The sequence below is a fragment of the Mercenaria mercenaria genome, chromosome 2 (assembly GCF_021730395.1).
Source record: "Mercenaria mercenaria strain notata chromosome 2, MADL_Memer_1, whole genome shotgun sequence".
In the NCBI taxonomy this organism is placed as follows: domain Eukaryota; kingdom Metazoa; phylum Mollusca; class Bivalvia; order Venerida; family Veneridae; genus Mercenaria; species Mercenaria mercenaria.
Window position 1 is genome coordinate 80,335,254 of NC_069362.1, and position 26,513 is coordinate 80,361,766.

The window sequence follows — 26,513 nt, forward strand, 5'->3', positions numbered from 1 at the left end:
ACATTACTGTTTTTAGATATGCTTTACATTTTTACATGGATGCTTTTAGATATGTTTTACATTATTCATAGTGTTCTTTACATTTTTACATGGATGATTTTAGGTATGCTTTACATTTTTACATCAATGTTTAGGCTTTACAGTTGGCGTTTGCAATTTGACTTCTTCTCGGCGTTGTATGACCATTTTGTGTCGATTCGCCGTAAAACCCAACTCACTCACTCACTCACTGAAATATATTACAATTACAAAGATATCGGCGGCCATTTTTAAACCAAGATGCCCGCCAAAATATGGTAGGAAAAAATGTTACCTGTCCAATGGATTTCTTAGACCTCGTGGTAAAAACTTTAGAAAAAATACAACTTTTAAAAATACATGGAAAAAAAACAACGAATTCAAAATATGTTTCGTTAGCCATGACCTAAATGTAGGATGGCGTATAAAAACATTCATGTGCCAGGAAGAACTGACATCTATTTGATTCATTTCGGAATGGATACCAAAACAGTCCAAAAACACAACGCTATTTTTTTATTATCTATGAAAAAATCCAAAAAAATCAATATCCTCACTGTTCTTAAAACAGCTAAATAAATAAGCGCAAAAAATATACCTGGGTACCGTTTTACAAAAAATCTTACGATAAGTTTTAGCGTAAGATCTGACTTACGCTTGACTTAACAATTTGGGGTGTTTTACAAAACAAATCTTAGTTAAGATATCTTATTTTTTCTCGTAACTTTAAGACTGGTCTAGGGCACTCTTAAATCGCTAAGATAATCGTAAACAAGATGGCGGCGCCCATCATATTTTCTGCCTTTTCTGTTTATTTCGTCGACTACACGATAAAACAGCAAGTAGCCGAGCGTAAGTAGATATCATTCGATGTACATTTTGCAGAACCGTGAGATGAGAAATAGGAAATCGATATTGGCCAATAACGGAGCGTGTTACAAACTGCTGAAAATCTGAATCGAGACGCGGAAGTAAACAAATATGTCAAAATATTGGAGGCATTTTCTCATTATTAGCGTAAAGACTTGAAACAATACTGAATGCAAGAGAACGATGATACATTACAGGTAGATGTCTTATATGATAGAAACGAAAAACGTTAAGAGTTCGAATTTTATTCATTATGTATACACATAATGCTTTTACACCAGTCACTACACAGATATGCTAAGCCGTCTAAGGCTTAAATTCAACTTCAAGACATTTAACTTAAAATTAGAGAGTGCACATTGTTTGTAGATACTCTCTTCTCGACAGTCGTACATAATCAGGCCCGGATCAAGGGACACTTGGGCCTGACCGAGGGGCCATTCAGCCCCCCCCCCCCCCCTCACTTCAAGATTCATGCAACTATTTTGGCACAGGAATAATATTTTCTCAAAATTTAGACCAAGAAATGCACCAGAGGCCAGCGGGCCATCTTAAACCTGTGTAACAGTCTCGGGAAAAATGTGTAGCCTAGACCGGGACTCAAACCTCTGACCTTTGGCTTACCGTGCCAACGCTCTACCAAATGAGCTACGGAGGCCACCCGATATGAGAACTGCTACACACCTTCCCTCTTATTGTGAGACATTGGCACTCGTGGCCAATGTCTGCCGTAGACTGTTAACCGAATTCAGATGCACACCCCAGCCAAACTGCTTCGCCCGCATGGGCTCCAAGGGTGAGCATCCCGGACGAGCCTCCAAATAACAGTCTCAGGAAAAATGTGCAGGCTCAACCGGGACTCGAACCTCGGACCTTTGGCTTACCGTGCCAATACTCTACCAAATGAGCTGCCGAGGCCACCCGATATGAGAACCGCTACACCTGTAAGATAAGGTAAGATAAATTTTATTTTGAGTCAGCAAGACAAGTAATACAATACCTGTGTTTAAAAATTTTCCAGGGGGAGAACCCTGACCCTCCAACTATGACAGTATTTCATAACTTTCGAAGGCGGGTGGGGAGAGAGACCTCTGACACCCTCCCACCCCCTCAAGTTTATTGATATACATATTAGAAATTTCTAGTTATAGATGTGTGTTTATGAGTGAAAGATTTTAACGGGTACATAAAACTGGACTGTCTGTTTACCTAACTTGTGTTGACTTTTGTAATAATTGTCATGGTGTGGTAAAACTTCAATTTATAACTGCAGCACTTAGTATTACATAAAGACTTTGAAATATCCAAAAGGTAATCTGGCCTTTTCTTGATTAATTAAGTCTGTTGTATGACTTCCTGGACATGCAACTACAGAACAAGAATGCGAAAAGGAGATATGGTCAATTCTATATGTTTCAAAGATTGAACATTTAAATCAGACAGATCCTGAGTTTAGGACAAAATTAGCAACAGAAGCAGAGTGTAAAAAGACACTTGTGAGAATCTACAGTTATAATTCTTGCTGGAATTGTCTACTGTTAAGTCTGAATAAATTATTGTCACAAGCACCTTCAGAGGAACAACTTAACAACATAGTTTTCCCATTAATTGACCCAGTGACCTAGTTTTTGACCCCAGATGAGCCTACAACCAACTGGTTAAACATATTATTCTGGGTAATATTCTGACCTTGAGTGTTAACAGCCAAATTGTTGATTATACATGACAACAAACACAGAGCAATCACAATCACACCTGAACAAATTATTCTCAGGTAAGCTAAAAAGTAAAAATGATGCAATACCTGGTTAGAAACAGATGACAAATATATTCATATATTTTATAATTAAAATCAACATTTATTTTATGAAAAAGATTACTGGCTGTGAATATACATAGTCTGAATAAAGTCTGGCAAGGGTTCGGAGTCAGATTCCTAACTATTTCCTTGGTTTTAACAAAGTCAACAATTTCCAGGTTTTTGTAAAAAACTGACATTAAAGAATTTTGCAGAACACATTGCTAAACAAGAGGACAATGATGATTCCAGTTTATTCATCCGAGATACACAACTGGCTTCAACAGTTTTGGTAGATGGTCATGCAACATTAGTAAAATGATCTGAAATAAAGATAGCGTTTTCTGACAAGAACAAGGCAGTTTGAAAGACAGCTAAATCCCCCGTCACTGTTATGGATAGTGAAAGGGTAAACCTTTGACCTTGACCTTGAACTGACCCATGACTTCTGCACATCATCCTGATGAGGCGATCATTTAACCAAAGTTTCATGAAAATCCTTTAAGGGGTTTAGGAGATAAAGAGCTCAAACCTTTGACCTTGAGTTGTGACGACATGGATGACTCATGAGTTCTTGATGAGGGGATCATTTGACCCAAGTTTGATGAAAATCCTTCAAGGGGTTTAGGAGATACAGTGGACACAAAATGGAAGGCTCAAACCTTAGACCACAAGTTGTGAGCTTGACCTTGAGCCAGCATGACTGACTCATCATTTCTGCACATCGTCTTGATGAGGTGATCATTTGACACAAGTTTTATAAAATTCCTTCAAGGGGTTTAGGAGATATAGAGCAGACATGAAAAGGAAGGGTAAAATAGTTGACCTTGAGTTGTGACCTTGACCTTGAGCTAATATGGCTGACTCACAAGTTCTGCATATTGCCTTGATGAGGTGATCATTTGATCCAAGTTTCATGATTATCCTTCAAGGGGTTTAGGAGATACAGAGCGGACACAAAATAGATGGCTCAATCCTTTGACCTCGAGTTGTGACCTTTACCTTGAGCCGACATGGCTGACTCATGGGTTCTGCACATCATCTTGATGAGGTTATCATTTGACCCAAGTTTCATGAAAATCCTTCGAGGGGTATAGGAGATACAGAGCAGACACAAAATGTTACGGAAGGATGTATGGAGACCATTCCTATAACCCCCTACCACACCTGGTGGGGGATTAAAAAAAAATCCACTAAATAAATCTGTGCAATAATGTGTTTATGTGTGGCAGAAGGGTGAAGAGGGGGGAAATGATGACATGGGGTTCTAAGAGGCAATAATTTTGGGGTGGGGTTAATGCGAGAGTTACCATAGGCACATTGTGAAATTATTTTTAATCTGGGTTAGTAGCTTCAGAGATTTCTTTTAATTTTTTTTTATTCAGCCAAATAGAGTAAACTAGCCTCATCTCTGGCAGCCATATTTTTTTTAAACAAATCAACATGGCTTGTGTTTTTGTAAAGGGTCACTTAAGGTACACTGCTCTGAAATCATTTTGAGATCTGTACAAAAGCTTCAGAGATTTGAAAATTGCCAAAAAGAGTTAACCAGCCTCATCTGTAAACGATTTTTTTTAACAAATCAACATGACATGCAGGTGCATGGTGACTCAATGAATACAACTGTTAAATTATTTGAAATCATACTAGTGGTTTGAGAGACCGTATTCAATTTTGTTCCACATAGCCATATAGGGAAAACAAACCCCACCCTCAGACAGTCATGTGTTTCAGGAACAAAATTATTTCAAGTACATTTAATTTAGTGGATTGTAACCCAAAAATCATTTCTTTAGAATTATTTTTAAATTGGTCCAGCACTTTTAAAGGAGAAGAATTTTCAAGTCTAGCAAAACTATAGCCTTTCAAGGAAAATTAACCCTAACCCCTAGCAGCCATGTTTATCAACGAAAAAGAATTATTTGGTATAGATTCACTTAAAGTACATTGCTGTGAAATTATTTAGAAACTGGGCCAGTAGTTTCAGAAATATTCAAAGTTTTCCATACAGCCATATAGAGAAAACTAATTAATCCACCACCTGGTGGCAATGCTTTTTTTAAGAAAATAGAATGTTTTGAAAAATTTGGTAGAGGGTCACCAAAAGAACATTTCTGTGAAATTATACCAAAAACATGTCAGTGGTTCCAAGATGTATTTCTTTTGGTACAGTGGCATCCAGAATTCAGTCTGGATGACACAGATTTTCAGATTTCTGATAGAGGACCACCAAAGAGACATTCCTGAAAATTTTGATTGAAACTGACTTAATGGTCTGTGAGATGTTCTTTAAAGAAAATATGGACAACATACAGACAGACGGCTGACATCCAACAATCCTAAAAGCTTACCATGAGCACTTTGTACTCAGTGGAGCTAAAAATTTTCTTTCTCAAATAATAAAAATATTTTTTTCAAATTCTAAATCAATGTTCATTTGTAAGATATCAAAAATATTAAGAAACTTGTATTTAAAACAGCATTTCTGATAAGTAGTCAATGTATAAATTGTTCAGCCAAGAAAAATTACTATTGACCCTGATCAACTAACCACTGACCAAAACAAGGTAGTTCTTTTACTATATAAAAATGCATTTGTATCACTTGAGATAACACAGTACATGTTTTACTATATCTAAAGACGTTTGCGTGTGCTCAGAAGGCATTATGACAATTTGTTTCCCAGAAGAATCTTACTAGTTATTAGTTTTTAATTCACTAGTCACAAATAAGGTGTCAACAGCCACTTTTATCTGATAAAAAGTTTTTTATAATAATCTATAAGAAATTGTGATCTATTACAACAGTTTAAGAAAGTGCTTGGCTACTAAACTGCAATAGTTTCAGTAAATCAGTCCACTCTGAAATCCTGAATTATAATTACTGTACATGATAACTTCAGTTTTATTATAAATTTTTAATTTTTCCAAATACATGTATTGAATAGTTTCTTATGGCACTGCTGTTTCCTTCACTGGTAATTACAGTATATCATACTGTGGTCTTTTTATGTCCAACTTCACTGACATCACTTCCGAATTACAATGATTCCTGTTTTCATGTAGAGGGCTAAAACATACAAAAATTGTATAACTTTTAAACTTTGATTAACATCATGTTTTAGTAAGGAAATCAAGCTAAGCACTTTGACGTTTATTCAGATATGAGTGTTTGCTCCATTTTGTGACAGCTATAATGGTCTGTTTGACAAGTTGTAGTACAGCATGTCCCTCTATTTTTTGTGGTCTCTCTACTGAAGAACTTCAATAAGGTATTCTTTACACTTGCTTAAATGTCAAGGCGAAAGGCTTTTTTCAATGTTCTATGAAGAAACAGAACCAGACTGTCTTTTGAAGTACTCCATTGGATATCTACAATATAAATGCTAGTTCATCATTTCACATAACTATGATATAAATTTACAAAAGGTGTTTTATGTGTAAATATGCTCATAAGTCACTTATTGACGACAAAAGACTATATATGTAAACTTTCATATTACCTGTGCGTGGGTGAGTGGGGCATTAATGATACAACAAAATATCACAAAAAACACATACAATAAAATGAAACTGCAAAGTTAAATATATTTTTTTATTTGTGCTGTGATGGGTGGTGTATGTATGCACAAAAAAAGTTTAAGACAAGACAAGAAAATGACCTTAAATCTTTGATCTTAAGTTTTGACATGGGTATGGTTCTTGAATGCGACAGGTTTTCTTCCGATAGTGAATATTTGTACCAAGTTATTTAAAATTAAGACAGTACAGTACAAAGTTCTCGGCTGGACAAAATATTGTGCACACATTTACACTACGTGTTTCCTCCTAATTTTTAATGAGAGGGCCGTAACAACAATAGCTGTCCATACAGAGTGCACAAGAATATTCAAAAAGTTCTAAGTTAAAAAAGGTATATAATCTGGAAACAAAAGTGAATCACATTATAGCAATTTATTACAAGTTCAAACAAAATTATGGCAATGATATCAACTATCATGCAAAACTTAATTTTAACCAGTTATCTAGCTTTATTTAGAATATATGTTGGATGAGAAGGTATTTTAATGAATTGTACAAATTTAAACCAATATTAAATATCTAACTTGGTTATTTAAGTAGGTATGGTGACAGGAAGTCTTGTGTAAAGTTTCCATCCAATACATATATTGTATTACTGAACATCTGGCAAACATTTTTAATCAAGGTGTGACCTAAGAGAGTAGAACAGCTCTCACTAATGACTATTCAGCCAGTCAAGCTAATGACACTGAAAATACTTGAGCGATGTATCGATGTGTCAAACACAAGTACATGTAACTTCACTTAAAAAAATTGTAACAAGAGGGCCATCATAGCTCTGTATCCCTCACATTTCAGAGCTTACGTAGGCTAAAGAGTGTGTGTCTTGGGATGTGGACTATAACATGCAAGGTGTTGAAATTTCCACAGGCAGCTGAAGTTGATTACACGAATCAGTGTGACAGATGACAAACAGATTCATAGGTCATCATCAACGGATAGAAAAAATACAGTCTCATGGACCAGGGTGTTTTAGGATGTCTCTTTACAATGGTTATATTTTTACCTCTAGCTGACCCAAAAAGGTCCAAGTGCCCCCATTTACAAAAATATTTGGAGCGGACCTTATAATGATGCTACTGACCAAGTTTGATATACATGCATCCAGTATTTAATAAGAGTTTGTTTAAAGATGTTTCTATATTTAGCTCACATCGCCCATAAAAAGGGGCTGGGTGTCCTCATTTTGATTCGGGAGAGGTACTTACAATGGTGCTTAAGAACCAAGTTAGGTGCAAATCAATCAAACTTTTCATGGGTAGAAGGCTTATTTCTATTTTTATCTCTTGAGGCCCCTAAATGGGCTCAAGTGCCAACATTTGAATAAATTTGGGAGAGGACATTATAATGATGCTACAGATAAGTCTGATGAAGATTCATCCAGACTTTCATGAGAAGTAGTCATTTAAAGTGTTTTTTTTTCAACTTTGGCTCTAACCTCTAGCCGCCCCTGAAAGGAGTCAAGTTAATACATTTTGAACAAACTTGAAAGAAAGCCATGCCAGGAGTGATTTTATTTTCAGAATAACCTGCACCTTTCTAAAGGGGAAAAAAGAATGATAAACCTCAGAAGGGAAAAATAACTATGACCTTTGAAATAAGAGTCTGTCTTATTGAGTTAAACATTCATGCCAAATAAAAACAAGGTTCCTCAATGTATGTCAAAGTAATGGGCCGGACAAGCTCTGATATGACCTCTGACCTCCAACTGTGACCTTGAACTTGGAGATAGGAACCTTAGGTTTGTGCATGACACTTTGTCTCACTGAGGTTAACATTCATACCAAATATAAACACGATTCCTCTACGCACGTTGAAGTGATGGGCCGGACAAGATCTGACATGACCTTTGACCTCCAACTATGACCTTGACCTTAGAAATAGGAACCTGGGGTTTGCACATGACATAACGACACACTGAGTTTAAATTATGCCAAATATAAACAAGATTGCTCCAAGCATGTCAAAGTTATAAACAGTACAAAAAAATCCGGACACAGGCACGCACATACATTCACTGAACCGCCATTTGGACAACTAGGGTATGTCTTCTCTTCCACAAGTAGGCTCGAAAAAAATGATACTAATTATCTTATGAATTTGGTGCCTGATGAGAAGTAATCATAATTAGTGTGAACAGCTGCACGAGATGTAAATTTAAAGCAACATTTGGGTAAATGGGGTTGAAAAATATATAAACAATGACATTTGAACACTATTCACCATGCATATTTAGGTACATTTTTCTTTTTTTCTAATTCCAAGGGGTAAATATGACCTTCTTTAAGGGGAAATATATTAATTAAAGGGGAAAATATAGCTATTTTGCCAAAGGGAAACAGTCTGTATTGGACTGTATAAATAGCAAATAAAGCACTGGATGCTACTAACCCAGTTTTTTTCCAATTCAATTCATTAGTTTCAGAGAAGATTTCATCTGAGCCTTGACAGACAGTGAGTGATCACAATAGCTCAACCAGAGCACCTTGTTCTTAGTTGAGTTAAACAAGAGCTGTCTGTTGACTGCGCACTAAACTATTTGAAGAACTGATGGAAGACAAAAGAAGAAAAATGGATAAGACAAACAATGTATATGTACTTGTGGATTTGGATAAGTCTTGCACTGTATGGCAATGTGTGACCATGATGGTCTGCAAGTGTTCAAAGTTTCAAAGCCATATATCAAACAGTTTAGACAAAATATGGAATACTCAATAGTGTGCAAACCTTCACTACCATAATTTTGGTGACAGATAAGGGCTACAACTCAGCTGAAGTCCTTGTCCTAGTTATGTAATCTTCCCTACTTACATGTAGGTAGACTATGATGGTAAGCAAGTGGTCAAAGTTGACAAACAGGTTAGGCAAAAAATGGACTGGTATGAAAAATTTAACTGATTTCCAAGTCCAAAAGAGGCCATAATTCAGCCAAAATACTAGACTTTTGCCTACAGATGAAGATCATGACAATAAACAAGTGTTCAAAGTTCCTAAGCCACATGTCAAATAATTTTGACATAACACTAACTTGTACGAGAACTGAACCAATTTCCAAGTCAAAAAGGGCCATAATTTAGCCAAAATACTTGATAGAGTTATGTACTTTTGCTTACGTACAGATATTTATATCATAACCAAGTGTTCAAAGTTTCAAAGCTACATGTCAAATAGTTTTTACAAAACATGGACTTGTACGAAATCTTTACCAATTTCCAATTCCAAAAAGGACCATAATTCAACCAAAATGCCTGACAGAGTTATGTTATCTTGCCTACTGGTAGAGACTGTTATAATAAAATACTGCTCCAAGTATGAAGTCAATATCTTTGATGGTATACGAGATATTACCATTTCATAAAGACTTTTAACTAGCGCCAACACTGGGGTGAGTAGTATACCCGTCCATATTCTTCAAATAGTTGAACTAAAAATCAACTAATATTTATTTTGTCAATAATATTGTAATAAAACAGTTCTACTTCAAAAACGTTTCAAGAGTTGAGCTATAATTTGAAGTTCCATTTTTTTCCAACAGATTTATTCCAGAGCTCTCATCAATTACCTTGTTTCATGTGTGCATATTTTCTCAGTAAATTTCAGGTACTAGTTTAGTACATGTAAAGATGTCTGCTGATGAGATAGTCAGTCTATTCTGTTCAGCCATGCCATACAAACCTATAAAAAGCAAAATAATTTGTAGCAAATTCTTGATTCAAATTCTAAAACTGTACAGTGTGGACATTAAGTCCCAGAAAGTATAACAACAAGAGCTTTCACAAGAAACAGCGTGCTCTACAATTTCGATGCTGGATAGTGAAACTAGGAACATATGAGGAAGCTGGGACTTCCACTTGAGTGTTTAATGACCCCAATGTGGATGAATTCATATAGTAAAAACTGAGATATGGAAAAAGGCATCAAAATTGAACTGAAATTATTAGTAAAAAGAGGGCATAATTCATGAAATAATGGTGCACTGGCTATGGCTCTTGTGTCATATGATGTGCATGATGAGGTGAAACAATAATTTTAAGTTTGAATCAAATCCATATGGTAATAATAATAGAGTTAGACTGAAAGTGCATCAGAACTTTAACCTGAAATTTTTAGTAAAAAGGGGTATAATTCAAAATATATTGCTACCTGAGTTATGGCCAATGTGTAAATGATGTGGAACAATTATTTAAAGTTTGAATCAAATCCATTTTGTAAGACATCAACATCACTTTCAAGGAGATTGAACATGCAACCTAGAGAAACACTAGACTACATTGTAGGCAATGACTGTGTTTCAATCCTGCTTAAATTTAATAACCATGCCTGACTTCCTCTTCAAGAACATGATTGTAGGTGACCTTGTGGGTAAAGAAATCTGTAAAATTTAATGTTGACCAATGAGGAACTCATCATGCTAACTGTACTACTCTGTTCTAGTAAACTGTAAAGTGTATTACCATTTGTTTTACCAGTCACTCAAGCAGTTAAAAATCAAACCAGACTATAAAAGTCCAACTTTTTGTCATCCTTCATCAAAAGTTTGAAAAATACCAGTAATTGCTATCTGAAATTATAAAATTATTTGTTGTGTTACATACTACAAATAATATCTGATTCAGTGCAGATGAAAATTCATTGAATTAAACTGTAAAATATTATAAGTCAAAGCTGAAATTGTCATCATAGATTTTCAAACTAAAAACAATGTAGTGTTGCCAGTAAACAAAGCTGAATGTGTAAGGCCTTTGACTTTCAATTAAAGGACTGTACTATAATTTATTTTATTTTGTTAGGTTTAACGTTTCACTGACACAATTATAGGTCATATGACGACTTTCCAACTTTGATAGTGGAGGAAGACCCAAGGTGCCACTCCGTGCATTATTTCATCACGAGTGGGCTTCTGGGTAGAACCACTGACCTTCGTTAGCCAGCTGGATGGCTTCCTCACATGAAGGATTCAATTCCCCAAGTCAATGAGGGGCAAGTGAATTGAAGTCAGCGACCTTAACCACTCAACCACGGGGGCCCAAGACTATACTATAAACTAAATACCACTGTATAATAAAAATAACCTGTTAAAATATATTCCATCAGAAGTCACAGAGCCTTCATCTCTGTCATGTGGAAAAACTGCTTACAAAGAACAACCACTAGTATATTAAACAAATCTGTTATGTTGAAAATATCTACTTTAAATCCAAAAACATACATTATTAAATGTGTGTGTAATACTGTGAATTGAGTGTAAATGTAAACATACCTACAATCTCGTGCCAGATAGTTGCATGTGTCTTCTCTCCAGTCTGGTTGAAGTGGACTGTATTAAACTAAACCATCGGCTGTCAGACAAAACATTTCCACCAAGGAAGACCCTAGAAGAATTTTATAAATGCAGATGCTAGAACTGATTTATATCCAAATAAAATATATTTTTCATCATGAATTTACTTTGAAAATTTCATTTTCCTGTATCTCGGGTTACCATCACCATTTTGAAGTCTGTGGGGCAATTTCATCTTGCAACTGAATAATTTTAAACATTTTCTTTTCTTCATTTTAGCATGAAAACTATATTTTTTGTCAGTGAGTGGAAAATAAAGACAAACACTTATTATATCTTCCTTTCCTTAAAGGGAATTTCTATAGTATTTTATGTGCATCTTTCTGCACAGCCGGTATAATCTATGGAAAATTGAAGTGAACTCAACATTTTTTGAAATAATATGTGACAGATTATCCTAAATATTAGAAATCTTGTATAAAATTACATTTTTCAATAACTTTTATCAGTAATCAAATGCTGATACATGTTTATGTTGTATTGACATGTATAAAGCCTGACATGTATCATGCAACTTTCCATTTGTGACTGTGTTTTGACAGTGCATTTTAGTACAATGACAGTATTATTCATATAATGTTAGACAATTAACTTTGTATTGATAAGACAATTTATTTTATGTTTTCCAGTGAATTATACTAAGAGTTTTCTCAGTGAAATAAAAGTGATAATCCACAGTTATGAAACAGTAGATTATCATTTTTATTTTTCACTGTTTTTGGCAAACTAGTTCCAGTCCTCCGCCGCGATTGAAGTCAAATTGTATACCAAGCGTTATGAATACCGGGGACCATAATGACGATGACGTCGTTAAAATGACATCATTTGTGTTATGCTTTCTGCTGACCTTTCCCGCCATTTTCGACATTTTATAAATTATGCAACAAAAGTAGAGTTTTACACATGAAATAAAAAGAAAATTTGTTTGTGTCAGTGAAATATCAATTTTATTTCACTCGTGAGCACCAAAAAAGTCATTTTCACTCCTGGCTTCGCCACTCGTGAAAATATCAGTTTTTGATGCTCACTTGTGAAATAAAATTGATATTTCACTGAAACAAACAAATATCCTCTATATCTCCTTTCAGTTCATTCTGTATTCTATTATAGAAATGATTAAGAAATTTTAACTTCTAGCAGATATAATCAATTTTGTCAGGTTTAGGCCATTATTTTGTCTGAAAAGGTGTTGTATTCATGCAGTCTTAACATACAATGTAGCCTGGTGACCCATACATTTTTGGCCATTTTATGTTCACAATACAATTATCTATATATAAGGAAAGCAGAAAAAATATCTATGGAACATTTTTTCCAAAATTTACAAACATATTCTTTACTATGAGTATTTTTCATTGCAAAAAGTTCACAAAAAAGAATATGAAACAATCTTTTTTTTTTGTACCCATCATTGTAATGATATAGTATTACAAATATGACTATGATATCAATTTCCAGCAAACCGAAATCCTGCACAGCAAAAGCAGTTACCGGTTTTTAATGTTCAAAAGTGAGACACATCCTATGACTTATATTGTCACGTGCAAGTTGTCAGAAGCAAGTTATCTAAAACACTTACCAAAACGAGATACAGGGTTCTCTGTGATCTGTTGCTTTTCCCCCATTTACATATCATATATCTGTGCTTTTTTTTCCACTTTTCCCAGTCAGCTTTAAAGCAGATATAATTTTTACAGTTTAATTTATATGTATAATGCATTTAATGGTACCGATTTCAATATATATATTATTTTCTTGTATGGCAACGTTAATTGCAATACTTTACCAAAATACACATGGAATGTAACCTTACTATACTGTCCTGGCTAATCAGCTTAAAGATAAGATAAAAGTACATTTTTTCGCCACTTTTTTTTAATCTTTTGGCCATTTGTGAACATTTGGCGAATTGTAGCGGAAACCCCCGACTGTAGACACTATCTAACTTTTGCCCAAAATCTGCAATGGGCATGTGTTCAACTGGATATATTTCTGTACAGCCAGGATACATTACAGAAGACGAAAAAAATAAAATAAAATAAAATACAAACAATGACTATATTTTTGTTTTTGTTGGGTTTAGAGTTACACCAAAACAATGTAGGTCATATGCATGCAACTTTTTCAGATTTCAGTGGTTGAGGAAAATCCGATTAAGGTGCCCTCCAGCCTAGTCCAGGGCATTAAATTGTTTCAGGCATATATGGGCACCTACCTGCCAGTTGGATGACTTCTTCACATGAGGAATTTTTAATCCAAGCAAGGTTTCAAAGCAACACCTGTGAGGAACTTTAAGTGACATTATGTGAAATGGAATAGTTTTGCTACAATGACACCCTTACAGAAGCAAGCCTCTGTGGCGTACATGCTGCGTATTTGCTGTGTATATGCCGCGAACACAGTAGTACGCCAGACGAGTACATTTTACATACACCGCATGCCGCGTACTATTTCGACGAGTACACAGCATGTACGCAGGAGGTCACTAGTACACTTCAAGTACGCAGCACAGACTCTGAAAATTTAAGGAGTACACTGCATGTACGCAGGAGGGACTTGTACAAGAAAATAGTACACTGCATGTACACCGCAGATACTTCGAAATTTATAACACTTATATTTAGTTGCATTAAAATTGTTTCCCCTTGACGCAGTTACGCCATTTTCTTCAGATGTTTACCAAATTACATGCTACATGTTGATTTATTTCATTGAAAAGTGGATGAAGAAAAGCATACTAATTTATTTGATAACATCAATCTACATTATTTTGGTAAGGGTAAATACTTATTGATGCATGTCACTTATCTTTTTTCTGTTTTTTTTTCTGTCCAAATGATCAGCATTTGCATACGAAAGTTGGTGGGGTAAGGAATTTACATTATCACAGCAGTTTCGCTACAAGAGTACACAGCATGTATGCAGCAGGAGTACACAGCATGTACGCCGCAGGACTCGGGCCAGGAATACACAGAATGTACGCCGCAGGAGTACACAGCATGTACGCCGCAGGACTCGGGCCAGGAGTACACAGAATGTACGCCGCAGGAGTACACAGCATGTACGCCGCAGGAGTACACAGCATGTACGCCGCAGGGGTAGTACACCGCAGGCTCATTTGCATGTGAAAAGTGTGCCGCGTACATGCTGCGTACTATTTCCCGCATACTAAATTCCTCCAGCGTACATCCTGTGTACTATGTAGTCCACAGCATGTACGCAGCAAGTAGTACGCGGCAGAGCTCATTTGCATGTCAAAAGTGTACTACAAACGTACTATCGGTGTATGTGCGGTGTATATCCTGCGTACTATTTAAAGCCCTTGATTTCAGTACACATCATGTACGCATCATATACGCTGTTTGTACACAGAAAGAGTACGCAGCAGGCCTTTTTCTTCTGTAAGGGCATACAGAGAACTCGTACTCCGGTCCATTTAAAATATACCATAATTGCACTGTAGTTGCTATTAACAAATCAGTACCCTGGCATCCATTCTCAATTTATACCTCTTGGATATTTAGACAGATATTGAAGCATACTTACTTTCATTATGCATGACAGGCAAATGGCATATTAGTAAAAAAGGGGAGTAACTCTGACAATCAAAACCGAAAGTACATGTGCTCATCAGTGCCATAACTGGTTGGGCACAATGCTCATCTTCCTACTCTATATCTTAACATTTAGATGATCTGTTTATTATTATGCAGAAAGAGCATTGTGCACTACCTGTACACTGCACCTGCTGATATATATATATATATATATATATATATATATATATATATATATATTACTTTTTGCAGTATATATAGATGCACAATAAAATTGATGACAAAATGTGCAAAAATCTGGAACAGGTGTTGGTACAGAATGGAAGTGTATATGCCTTCTGCATGGGGTCTTCAGTTTGAGTCAGCTTTTGGCTGCATACTTCTCTCACCATATGACATTAAAGGTCCAATACTAAGGAAAGTGAACATTTTAATTTCTTTTAAAAAGCACAGAAACTATTTCATTTTATTGGAAAATGAAAGTTGGTATGTAGAAATTCGAAATAAATCGCAGTATATGTACAATTATTTTTCTATGAAGTATGAAGAAAGTTAAAAAGACCTGGGGGGTCATTCTGTCGATTCATTGAAATTTCAACATAATACACATACATTTCTTTGAGTTCCAAAGATCTTCTGTAAATTTTGACCTGCCAATCTTCATTATTTAGTGTCTTGCAGAAGTCTATGCACTGGCTATGAAAAAAATTGCCAACTCACTTTCCCTTAGTAATGGACCTTTAAGACCAAATACATGTAGTGGCACTGTGACTGTTTATTTTGTTCTTTAAATTATCCCACATGCGATTATAGGATGAATTAATCTTAAACGTAAGATTAGTCCAAATAATAGGACGTTTCAGGACAGCGTAATAACTTCTGACTGTCACGTCCAAACTAAAAATTAACTTATTCTACATATTTCTGTTGGGAAATTTCTGATGAAATCCTTCACAAACTTTCTGGGGCAGTGCTCTCCCTTGCATGTACAATTTATTTGTAATGACTACATCTCTTATAATGACTATGTTGAGATTCAACATATTCAAGCTAGTCCAACTAATTTGACGCAATCCTAGGAAATACTGAGATAATTTTTTCATATGGGCAATATCCCCACTCATGTAAAACACTCAAAAGATCAAAATAGTTGAAGCAACTTCCAATGAAATTTTAATACCTGCTGATGCTTTACATGATATAGGTTTAAATGTCGATTATTTCACAAATTGGCCATAAATTCAAATAAAACTTAATGTATCGAAAGGGGATTCAATTCCTCATTGATTAATCTTAATTTAATGTAAAAAAATCAAATATTAAATATCCAATATTACAAATTTTCTGGTGATTTAAACACATGTATATACTGCACACGATTAACGTTTATTGTGTACAGTACCGCCTCGGTAGCCTAGTGGTAGAGCGTCTGATATGAGTGCAGTATGTTGTGGGCCGCGTTATACTAAAGACGTATAAAATGGTACTAGCAGCTTCCTTGCTCGGCGCTCGACATTAATTTAAGGGGATAGTGCTAGGACTGGTCAGCCGGTGTCAGTATAATGTGACTGGGTGGGGTATTATGCCACGTGCCTACGGCTTGATATTCCAGTGAGGCAGCACTATAAAGTTGGGCACTGTGCTCACTGCAACAAGCATGACAAGTAGACACCGTCGTTTATATGACTGAAAAATTGTTGAAAAAGATGTTAAACCCGGACACACACAAGTCAACATGCGCAAGCGATAAAACAAATAACTTTACATGACCATGTACTGTGATTTAAATTATCCTCCATTATTTTGGTCCTTAAAAGTTTGACGTTTAAATTGTCCCGTCACAAATATAAACAATCTGAACGTCGAATTATTTTGACTAACATTCAAGCAAAAGGAATTTTTAGAATCTATATTTAGAGTTTTTTTCTGCAATTTCAAGTCATCCGCAGTCCCTGTTGTGTTAAACTGGTTTCAGGGTATATAACTCCTTGCAACTGTTCACATCATAATTATATATCCGAAGTTTTAAGTTAGATATATATTCAACCCATTTCAAATTTCTACATGAATATAAATTAATGTTTAATTTATTGGAGCAAGTAAGTCTGGCCAGTATTTCATGACTTACTTGGATTTTGCAAAAAAAAAGTTTTCCTACAGTAAAATGCAGATCTGTCAATGCGTCAATGCAGATAGGGGTAAGGCCTAAAGGGATGACAACTGTAAAATATCAGAAAATAAACCATCCAAATAAGCCAAATCAGTAAGACTTATCTAAGTCTCTACCTGTAAACGTGTTAGTCATCAACAAAAATCTGCAAATCAATCAGTTGTAAAAGAATTGGTATCATTTTTAATACCTTAAATGTTGTCCGAATTCACCAGACGAAATATTGCCATTGCATCGTACAGCGTTCTTACCCTATATGACGTATGAATTGAGAAAACTGAGATTCTATCAAAAGAAGTCGTTGAAATATCATTGCTTAATGTCACAATTAGCGGAAAATCGATCAAAAACTTTACTTTTCCTCGCAAGTTCATTTTTTTAGCACATTTTGTTGTTGTTGTTTCCTTGTGACAAGTGCGCGTCACGTGACTAAGTTAGACTGGACCACTGTTTTGAATGACTTACGACGGATCTTATCTTAACTACGAGAACTGATTTAAGATAGCGTTTGTAAAACACTTTAAGAAAATCTTAAAAATTCTCGTAAGTCAATATCTTACGCTAAGATAAGTGAAATCTTAAGATTTTTTGTAAAACGGTACCCTGATATGTAGCAGTTGCACATGTACAGACGCTGAAGAACAATCCACTTTGAGACGTTTCTATTTGCAACACTATTAGACTTCCTTGATTGTACTTGGTTTCTCCCTGAAGGCAAACAAGCGGAATATGATGGCCAAAACTTAGTAGAAATAAAGCAGACTGCTAAATTCCAAATACATTGGGTCAAGGGACGATGAACTTAATAACAACATAAAAAATGTGCGATTCAAATCCTAGTTCATGCGAGGCTACTTAAGCAATTTTACCCAAGGAGCAGTACCCTATATCTCCGATATACCTATAGAATACCAACTAAACATAAGAAACATGAGGGATGAAGTACAAACCATATCATAAGTTTCAACAATATAAATGAAAAATATTTTCAAAAAGAAATGTAATCATGAAAAATTCTTAAGTCGTAATATGTCTGTTCTGTAATCTGTACCCTGTAAACAAAGTAGTCCAAGAACTGTCATCAATCTTCAGGATAAAACAAACTTCGTCCTGCCAAAAAAAATAATAGAAATTCCAAACGAAACAATAACTCAACTGAACTCCAGAAACTCCAACTTGAATCCAAACATCGTACACCATCCTTTCTTTCACTTTCGAATTCTCCTGTTACAGTAACAAAGCACAACTATATATCAATGGTTCCAAAGCGCGGAAGAGGTAGATCGAAGGCGCATTTCCGTTGTATATCATGCGTTGCTGGATTTGCAGGAAAGTTGGTCAGAATTTCTGGAACTCAAGATCTCCGCTCTTTCGCCGTAACTATCAGTAAATCGTCCTCACACCAGCTTCTCAAACATTTGATGTCGATTCTACCTCCAAACAACTTGAGCTGCATCTAAAATAAATCTTTCAAATACCTGCAAGACAAAAATAACTTTTGGTAAAACTCTGAGAGAGACACTTAGCGTTAAAATGACAATATTTTTGTCAGTCTGTAGGTCGAAAATATTTGTTACAATAAAATTATACACATAAAAACAAAAATCACATAATTTAAGCTACTTATAGTGTGAAAACATAGAAAGTTCAAAGTCTCTGATGTCCTTATCCAATGATTTCTTCGTTAGTTCCAGGATCTTGACCTGTTGTTTGCCTTTCCTGTATACCTCCTTGCCTCCCTTTCTCTACACGTATCCTGTTCCTGACGAATAGAACAGACCATGTCGAATTCCTTGTTGGACCTCTCGAGCACCTCTTACAGTGATTCGTTTCTTTATAATAGACTAAAGACTCAACTTACTTTCAAGAGCCTTTACTGTCTCTCTTAAATCACAGTCAAAAGCTTCCGTCTGAACTAAACGTCATGTTTATATTGATTTTCTGCTGGCGTCAGACTTCGGCTGGTTTCCTCATTGATTTTGCCACCTACACTGAGCCATTAAGCCTTTAACTCTTCCCTAGACAGTTTAATGACATCCTCATCGCATTTCAGCACTTTGGAATCAGCAGACTCAACCACCGACAATGCTGCAATAACAATGTCACCATCACATTTTTCTAAGTGGCTAGGGCATCACCACATTTAAAATAGCAGGCGACACTTTTGAACGGAACATTATAGTCAGTCGAGACTTTTGTAGAAATGAAGCTCCATGCACGACTTCTCATCCTTCCCCTGCAGGCAATGTCTCCATCCCTCTCTTCGCCACACATTTCAGCATTGCAGAGGCCATCTAAAAAAAGAAGTTACACAAACTAAATATTTGCATGCCAAAAAATATATCCAAAATTTGACCTTAACCTTGACCAGTTTTAGGACTTTAAACCATTCTGTAACTTGTCCACCCATTTTGGCACCTTATCCCTAGTATACGGCTTCAGTTTGTCATGATGAACCACACGTGATGCCTCTGAATCTTTTGAAATCACATCGTTCAAACTGTTCACACGCTTCATGATAAACATGTATAAAGTTCGCAACTTAGGACTTATACCCGGTAACCTAGTTTATGAAGATACTTTGCACAGTCACATACTTTATACCCGTTTTCAGAAAGCTTGATTTCATTCCCATACTTATTCCGCAAAGAAGTCTTCCCTGTTTGATATTTTTCTTTTTTTTTTTACCAAAATTCTGTCTTGCGACCTGATGTGCTATAACCAATCTAGATCTCTGATGCAACTTTTCTGCATATTCCCCATTACAGTTCTATCGTAATCGAGGTTATTTCTTGACACTGTTGCTGGAATTCTTGCCACTTTTTCCATTGTTGACAAGTCCTTTTCCTACCCATTTTTCATGTTTCCCCCATGAATGCCCACTGAACCTCACGAACCTCTATGTAGCACCATTTGAAATACATGTTTCCCCCATATATGCCCACTGAACCTCACAAACCTCTATGCAGCACCATTTGAAATACTAGGTCTAGTCCATTTAAGGACAAAATACAGCTTCTCATAGAGAATACCATAGTAACCAGTAATGTTTAGTCGCTGGCCCTGTTTAAGTTACCTTGCTAATATGTGGTCTATCTTCAGGTTATGATATCTTTGCATCATATTTGGGTTTAAGGTTGTATATCTGCCTTCTCGCTGCTAGGTCTCTGCTGAAGTATAGCTTTCTGTATTATAACATTTTTGCTTGCAGTTGGCTTACCAGCTTGCAGTGATATGCAGGCTCCATAACTTCAGATCCCCTTTCTAAATTCCAGTTTGTTTAGTTCTGCCCATCGTTTTCTCGTTTAGGGCAAACCCACTATTATAACTGGGGACCATATGCCGCTTTTCATGGAATTACACACTAGTGTAGCACTGAAGGTTCCATGTGCACCGACGTATGAACACATCTGCGGATGTCTCTAAATTGTTTTTCGTACTTTTAACATGTGTAAATGTTGAGTTATGCACAACCCGGGGCTAGAGGGCGTGGACGGTAGCATGCATTTCCACTACCGTCCATGAACAGCCAAATCAAACCGAGCCTGCAACATTTTCGTTTTTGTTGTGTTGAGCGACCTGTGGAGTTTCACTTTTTCTATTTTACCCCCTGCTAAGTCCTAAACTCCTAACACTAACCTGGGTCATCTGCATACTTTGATTTTTCCCTTTCCTGCAGAACTGTCCCAACTGCACTTATCTGTTTTTTACTGCAATTATCCTCATTCATACTGTTTTCTATCTCTGTCATCCTTTTAAGCGCATTTACAGAGTTTTCAAAATTGCCCTCATGTGAGATTGTATCCATACCATGGCTATATGATTGTCTCAAAGAGCTGTCTCCATTTTCGTGCGTACCGGCTTTTACTGTATTTACCTGAATGATTGGTTCCTTATGTTCTACATTATTTCTTGGGCCAACATAGACATTTCACCTTTCATTAGGCTAACGGTCGTCTCTGCCTCAGCTTCTCCAACAGATTCATGAACTCTTTTCCGACCGATATCTTTATTCGTATCTCACAGGCACTGACATGTCTCTTCATACTCCCGTCTCACACCTTTTCATGGCCCGCACCTTAAAACTTCGATCTCATCGAAGTACATGCACTATCGACCCCAGGGTTTTACACACCTCGACATAACGTCTGCATTTGAATGTTTCTTACCTAAAATCCAGCTTTGTCATACAAACCATTAAGAAAACGTCGAGTAGATCTAGACACCTTGTTGCTGGAACTTTATCACAATCAGCACTGCAATACAACCTTTAAAGTAAATCTCTCTTTAGACTCATTTTGCTTTTTATTAAGCCTACTGAACTGTGCATAAAAAGTCTCGGCTGTACGAATCTCCGTCACACTACTGTTTATCTCTTCTACCAATTTAGTGTAGACATGCTCAACATTTGTCTGCAATTGGCCAAATACAAAATTATCTGTATAACTTTGTAATCTAGGCAACAGTTCATGTAACCTATCATAATCAGTCTACCAACATCTGTCTGCAACTTCCAGTATTCTGTTAAACCAAAAATTCAAGTTTATTTACCTGTAAAAGCTGGCAACCAATTTGTGTTATAGTTACACAGTGAATTTTACGTCAGATGCGCCTGTATCATCTTTTGAGGAATCTCTACGCCTGTGTACACTACCTTGCGTGTAGCAACACTTACTTCATTCCTTTTTGTCTGCCTACCTCCATCTAACCTACCCCTAAACTCTTGTTATAAGTTCACCCAAACCCTGCGTTATAGCCATCTTCGACTGACGAGCTATAGCAGAAGTCATTTCTTTAACACCATGTGGTTCTGGGACGAGCTGTGTATGAAAAGAATGGGAACCACTGCCTTACCTTGCTGATCGTAGAGGCGACTAATAGGGTTTTAAACACTTCCAGCGGTATGAAAATTTTTTGTTTCCTTTTCCTGGGGGTTTTTTTTTTCGATTTTAAATGAGATTTTGAAACAAATATTTGTAGTCCTTTTTTTTGGGCGCCTTTTTCCCTATTTTTGGGTTGGTGGCCGAAAAACCCAAAATTTTTAAAATATAAATTAACATTTTGACTTTTTCAGGATTATCATTTCCCTGGGCAGAATCCCCCGTCACATTACCCACGCTTTTTAAAGGGTGTCATGGTCACGAAAGCTTAGTTTTTAAAAGTCATGTCGCGAGGGTTCCATGTCACTTACATGTTGTTCTATTTTTCAGAGGGTATTTTTTTTGTATTAGACAAATTGCATTCCTTCAGCTCCCCCAACATCAAAGTCTGTATCAACATTACTTGTGCAATCACTTAAACTGGCACCTTTACCCTCAATGTCTCTCTTTTTTGAAAAATTCTCTCCCGTTCTCGAGCGTTCAATGCCCTGGGAGCAATACGAAGACCTTGATTATGGTTGGTATCTAAAAATTTGAAAAATTTTTTAAGTTTTTCTTCCCTGAACCATAAAAAAAAACAACCGTAATCTAGCTTAGTTTTTAAGGGAAAGCTCTATTTTTTTCTTTTAAAAACCCCCCCCCCCCCCACCCATCAGTATTTAAAAATTCCCTTTTAAAAATTCAATGGTTGCTTTTGGGCCTTTAAAAGTTTTTACTATGTAGTAAAAAAAAGCTTTTTATAAAAGAAAAACACAAAGAGATTTTGCTTGTCAAAAACGGGTATTTTTTTTACCATTTAGAAAAAGTTGGGGGTCACAGTGCTGTTTTCCCGAAATTGGGAAAAAGTAGACACAGGGTTTTCGATTTGGAAAATTTAAAAACCTTTTTTTCAGGGGGCCGTGAGTGGTGGGGTTGGGTTTTCGGAAAATTTCGACTTTAAAATGGTCATATATCGCGAGAAAAAGGCCATTTTTGCAAACGCCTACGAAAAGCTAAAAATTTTTTATGAAAAAACGTCCCAAAAAACACCCATAAAAAAGGTTAAAGCCATCCCTTAATGAAAAGATATCAAAAATTCATCCATTTTCCCTGGACACAAGTGACTTTTAAAAGGTAGTCAGTTCTGCAATTTTTGTTTTGAGATTGGAAATAAGAAAATTTAGTTTGTTATTTTTAGAAACTAGAAAAATTTTTAAAAATCTTTTTTGTAAAATTTTTAAAGCTTTTTAACACACAAAATAAGATTTTAAAACCCTTTTAAATTTTTTTAAAAAAATTTGGGTCCCAAATATTTTAAATTTTAATGGTATTTTTGTAACTAAATTAAACTTGTGCATTTATAAAAAAAAATTTTCCCAAAAACATTTTTTTAAGGGAGCTTTTTTTTTCTTGCAAAGTGTGGCTGACGAAAATGATGGCTTTTTACAAATGAAAAGAAAAAAAAGGGTGTTTTATCTGAAAAAAAATTTTGAAATTTTATTTTTAAAGTGATTCTCTTTAAAGTTCATTTTGGCTCGGGATTTTAAACTGAGTTTTTTAAAATTTTTGGGGGCTGAAAAAAAAAATTTTAAGTTCATGTTGATTTTAACTCTTTTAAGTTTAGGGCGTTTCCTGTTTTCATGTGTTTTGTTTTTAAAAGAAAAAATTTTTCAAAATCTTTGACTTTGTCAAGTATTTTTTAATTTAAAAATAAGTATTTTAAATGACAATTTACGCAATGGCATTTACTTCCTTTTTAAAAATTTATGGACAAATTTTGTAACCAAATTCTTCTTAATCACCAAAATACCCCTTTCAACCCAAAATCTAGCACTGTGCTCGGAGGTTTTTTTTACGATTTGAGGGAATCACATTGTTTCTTGACATTAGTCAAAAAGGGTTTTAAATTTTCTGCCACTTTGCATTTTTTTCACGAAAAACAATAATTTGTTTACGGAAATGTTTACGTGAAAAAAGAAAAAAAGGGGAAAAAAAAGAAAAAAAAATCAACCATTTGTAAAAAAAAAGGGAAAACTTTAAAAAAATTTTCCTTTAATATCAGTTTAGGGTTTTAAATTATACTTAGTAGTAATGCAAAGATATCAATGGCAAAATTTATTAAAAAAAAGGGGGGAAATTTTGTACATTTATACCAAAGTGAAAAACTTGATATAGTTAGGTGCAGAAAGTCCCAAAGTGCCCGAAAGGCAGGCATTATCTTCTGCTGCATCCCATTTGTTTTCATTTTCATTCGCCTTTTTGCCCTTTTTTTTAAAAATTCATTTTTTGACTTCCTTTTTTTACTTATGTTTTTAAAGGACCGGGGCAATGTCAAAAAACAATTGTTTCTTTAAAAAAAGTTTTTTTTTCCCCCCAAAAAATGTCATTTAGCATTCACAACTCTTTATGTTTTGATGAAAGCTTAAATCTTTAAAATAAAATTTAAAGTAGTTTTTAAAAATTAGGGGGTCTAAATTGGACATTTGCGAGTATTGACTGTATTTTCTTTTAAAATACCTCTGTAAGTTTGAAAGGTTTAAAGAAAACCCTTTTATATTGTTTTTTCCGGCAGGGACCAGTTAAGCTATTTTCTTTTTGGGAATAGGTTTCGTTTTTTTTTTTTTTTTTTTTTATTAATAATCGGATCTATTTATACTAAATAAAAAAAAAATTGGCGTGATAGATTTCTGTAATACTGTGTTTGATCGGTCTGTAGTTTCCATTTTAAAACTTTACTTTTAAAAAAAAGGGAAAACAGCAGTATCATGCGTTTTTTTTTTTGCGTTTCCCCCCCCCCCCCCCCACCCCCGTTTTCAAAAATTTAAAACCGTTTATATTAAAAAAAACAAGAGTCAATAAATTAAAAAAATTTAAAGGCAAAAAATGTTTTCTTTTTTTTTTTTTCAGTTTTTTTTTTTTTTTCTAAAATTTTTTTTCCATTTGCAAAAAATTGAAAGGTCGTTTTTGGAAAGGGACACTACACAAAAAAGAATCTTTGTTTTAAACAGAAAACCCCCAGATCTGTTCTGATTTTTAAATTTTGGTAAAATTTTTCCCCAAAAGTCGTCGTTTGTGGTTTGGGAAAAATCGTAAAGTTTCCCCTTTTTGACAAAATTCCCGAAAAAATTGGTGCTTTTTTCACCGTGCCCCTTTCGAAAATTGCAAAATAAGGGGTAGGGCGGGTTTTATTTTTACTTTGTTTTCTTTGGGAAAAGCAAATTTCTTTTAAATTTTTTTAGAAAAAGGTAAAAAGGTTTTGATAGAAAAATTTTAAAAAGGTTAGCCAAAAATTTTTTTAAATATGTAAAAAAAGTTTTTCCGTAAAACATTTAAAAAATTTTCACAAATTGTTTAAATTATGATATGACTTTATAGAAAGTTTGTTTATAGGGGGTTAAATTTTGTTAGACATTCAGTCGCTAAAAACTTGTGTTGAGAAGAAAAACCTGTCAGTAACTAGGTGGGGTTGAAACAGGGGGCTCCTAATTTTTTTTTGGGTATACGTGGCTGCGGTTTTCCAAAATGACGTCGACCCTTGAAAACAAAAAAAAGCCCCAGTAAAATTATCTTTACGGTCAGGGCGAGTTTTATTTAAATGGGGAAAATGTGAAACTGAATGTTACAAAATATTTCATTGGTTCGACTGTGAGGGTAAAAAAGGGGGAATTAAATCTTTTAAAAAAATACGAGATTTTTAAATTGTTTAAATGCGGCAATTTCTAAAAAAAAAAACTGTTTTTCTGTTTCAAAAAATTTATGTACTATTTCCAGTTTTTTAAAAGAAAAGGGTATTTTAAACTTTTTCGAAAAAAAAACAGTATTTTTGACATTTAAATACTATCAAAACGCCTTACTTTTTTTTGGGAAATAAAAAAACTGAAAAGAAAAAAATTTTGGATAAAAAATTTCCCTTTTTTAAACCCAGTAATAATCTTGTTCGGGGGTTTTGATGGGGAAATATTTAAGTATAAAAAATAAAAAATTTATCTTTTTTTTTTGGTTTCTCAAAATTGTTTGCAGAAGCCATCAGATGGTTGCGCGACCGAGTCTGCCGCCAGATATGAAGAGAACGCGTAAATTGTTTTGGGGGGGGGGGGGTCGTTAAGTTTTTTCTCACAAAACAAAGAAAAAGGGTTTCGGCCAGGGAAAAAAATGAAAAAAATTTGAAAAAATGGTTTAAGAAAAACCCAATTACAGGTATGTGGGGTTCTGATAGTTTGATTTGTTTTGCCATTTGCCTAAGTTTTGGGGCACCGCATTTGGAACATAAACACTCGTAATATATAATATTTTTATCATAAACTGGGGATTTTGGAGAG

General features: G+C 35.1%; 1 long non-coding RNA gene across 1 annotated transcript; it reads right to left on the minus strand.

Annotated features, from left to right (window-relative positions):
• Positions 1 to 2,714: 2,714 nt before the first annotated feature.
• Positions 2,715 to 17,756, minus strand: LOC123534302 (uncharacterized). Its single transcript, XR_008369913.1, has 6 exons — positions 17,526 to 17,756; positions 13,188 to 13,279; positions 11,528 to 11,639; positions 10,722 to 10,828; positions 9,830 to 9,942; positions 2,715 to 6,057 (listed from the first exon to the last, which is right to left on the minus strand). It is a non-coding gene; the product is annotated as an uncharacterized LOC123534302 (long non-coding RNA).
• Between the last annotated feature and the right edge of the window lie 8,757 nt (positions 17,757 to 26,513).